The sequence below is a fragment of the Prionailurus viverrinus genome, chromosome C2 (genome assembly GCF_022837055.1).
Source record: "Prionailurus viverrinus isolate Anna chromosome C2, UM_Priviv_1.0, whole genome shotgun sequence".
Classification (NCBI taxonomy): Eukaryota; Metazoa; Chordata; class Mammalia; order Carnivora; family Felidae; genus Prionailurus; species Prionailurus viverrinus.
In genome coordinates, this window is record NC_062569.1 from 118,247,945 (window position 1) to 118,251,001 (window position 3,057).

The 3,057-nt window shown below is 35.7% G+C and overlaps 1 protein-coding gene across 5 annotated transcripts in view; it reads right to left on the reverse strand.

The window, feature by feature from the left end:
* EPHA3 (EPH receptor A3) overlaps positions 1-3,057 on the reverse strand; it is a 356,643-nt gene that overhangs the window by 345,772 nt on the left and 7,814 nt on the right. The gene's annotated exons all lie outside the window — the stretch shown is intronic.

Sequence of the window (3,057 nt, forward strand, 5' to 3'; positions counted from 1 at the left end):
GGGTTCGAGCCCCACATCAGGCTCTGTGCTGAAAGCTTGCTCAGAGCCCGGAGCCTGCTTCAGATTCTGTGTCTCCTCTTTCTGCCTCTCCCCCACTCATGCACTGTCTCACTCTGTCTCTCAAAAATAAATAAATGTAAAAAAAATTATAAAAATAAATTCAGATCAGAAATGTCAAGAACACCGTGATAAAATCAGAGTTTAGCTTTTTTGAGTTATCTAATGTACACAAGTCTTAACTTATGTATGGTAACCCAGACAGTAAAAGTAAACCAAGAGAAAAATACTATTCCCTTCTATTCTGATTCTGTAACAACAGTTTCAATATTTGGGAATAGCTCTATTTGATGGAGTTTATATAACTAATAAAAGAATAACAAGCCAATTTAATTTTCTTTATAATTTCTGTGATTATGCCAGTTCTTGACATTCAGTTAAAATGAAAAACCAACCATAAACAACTTTGGCATATGAAAGGGAAAAAAAAATCACAATTTGGACACAGCTCTAGTTTTATGCCATCTTTGAATATTACAGGTAGATTAGGGGGTCCAGTTGGGGAAAATTTACACAGTTAGATAGTGATAAATAACTTAGACATGATTGTTTTTATTTTTCCTCATCACCAATTTGTAATTCAGAGAAACAGAATTTTATATCATCTTGAATCTAAAAGGCATATATTCATTCATAAAATTTTGCCCACAGTGTGGGGATAGTTCTGTTTTGCATAGGGATTATACTATTGGTGACACAGACAGGCACACACATAGTGTTGCAAAGTGGCTTCCCAGTCTAACTTCTCCTTACTGTGAAGATTGCCATTACATGCAATAAATAAATGTCTTTCTAAAACGTATAGATTTGTATTAATTGCTAAATTAGATTTGAAAATCAGGAAATAAATATATGTTAAGTACTAACGAGCTGTTCTCTGTTGCCCTTCGTCACCCTAAGGTAGAGAATGCCTAAATTTCATACTGATGGGAAACCAACCAACTTTATCACTGCAAAAAGCTAATTTTAAAGCTTTATATTTTTGTCAAAGGAAGGAGGGGGTGGGGATGAAGGGCAGGTATTACTTTTACTGGACCTATAGAATTTATTCATTTATCTTTCTTTAACTATTATTTCAAAGAAGATAAATTAACCTCACCTTAATGAACATATAGAAAATTCAAGATGAGGGGTACTTGGGTGGCTCAGTCAGTTAAGCGTCTGACTTCAGCTCTGGTCATGACCTCCCAGTTCACGGGTTCCAGCCCTGCATCCCACTCTGCATTGCCTGTGCAGAGCCTGCTTGGGATTCTCTCTCTCTCTTTCTCTCTCTGCCCCTCCCCAACTTGTGAGCGTGATCTCTCTCACTCTCTCAAAATAAATAAATAAACATTAAAAAAAAAAAAAAGAAATTCAAGGTGAAACCATTTTGATACTGATTAATCAGCAATGACATTAACTCAGGCTTAACCCTTTGCTCCTACACCTTTTGAGACCCTGTCCTGTAATTAAAATAAGAGGCAACTCAGTTTGGAGACTATAAAGTCAAGTTTACATTTTCTTGAATGAGAGTTCCAGAACTCAAATATAAATAAAATGATTGAAAAACAGGGCAAGTAGCTGTGGACTCTAATTCTCCAAAAGCGAGACAAAAAAAGTTTGTTGCTAAGCCCTCACTTTTGCTTATGGCAAAATGTGCCAATAGCTTGAATGGTTGAAACATTCACTGAAAACATAAAGGATGACACATTAGAATTATGTATGTATTTATTTGGTACACTACGGTGAGGAAAGCAAGATACTAAAAGCAGCTTTCTGATTTGGAAGACTGATATCATCAATATGCTGTTTTTGCTCTTTGCCAGGTTAACAGAATTTATTGCAGCAATTAATGCAAAACATATGTGCCGAAGTACCCACGTGAAAAGTATAATTGCCCCAACTTAATTTGCTACCTTTCAGAACCCTGTTTTAGCTACCTTTTCTCAAGATCTCCACTTAAATAGAGTACAAGTGTTTTTATGAAAGTGGAGATAAATCATTATAATTTATTTTCTCATCTTAAGTAATTTATAAATTATCTTTCAAATAGAGAAAAGTTTCCTCAGGGAATAAAGTCTACTTTTTAGACCACGTTCTATTTCCCCCATTGCTGACGTCTATGACAATTTCAATACGGATTCACAGTTTTTACTATATAAAATCTAAATAATAACATTCACAGTATAGCGACAATTGCCTTACAATCTGTGTATGGATTTCCTGACAAAATCCTTACAGCATGAGGAAAGGAGTGTTTGAGAGTCCGGAAGGAAAGACAGAGGTAAGAATGTGTTAGGAAAAGGCAACACAGACATTGTTTTTTTTTTTTTTTCCTATTCCTCTATCCACATCAAATTTTCTTTAAATTATTTTCCTAGTGTGTCCCCCACCCATGTAGAGAATCATAACTTCTGAGTGTAAAAACTATGCAGTTTCTAAGTACTCTCTGAAGTACTTTTTTGAAAGTACTTCTTAGCACAATTTTTCACTCCCTTACTCTGGGTATTTCTAAATTATTCTTGCAAAGTCACAGGACGAATTAGCTAGTCACTAGGATTACCGTTGAAAAAGCCAGTGCTTTTCCTGAATGGAAGGATGCCTCCCTAATTCATAGGCATCTGTGTACATGAGGAAACATATGAGGTTAAAATCAAAAGACAAAGACAAAAGCGGGTCTGGCTCAGTTACTACGTTATTATGATTCAATTCCTCAATTTCCTCAATTGTAACAATGGAAGATGTCATAATACCTATTTTAGGGCTGTCTTAATGATTAAATGAGGTCCAGCAAACAGTGAATGATAATGTAGGGGAAAATTCTTTCTAACTAGCACAACTCTGTACGATTATTATTACAATGTTGGGCATGGCACTGAGGCCATATTTAGTTTCGGAATCCCCTGGATTCAACAATTCTTTTATGAAAAATACTGAAGTTCCAACACAACCACAGAAACATCAGCATCATCCTACTACTAACCTACCTCGATAGCAGTGATCCCAGACACCCTCTCTGGC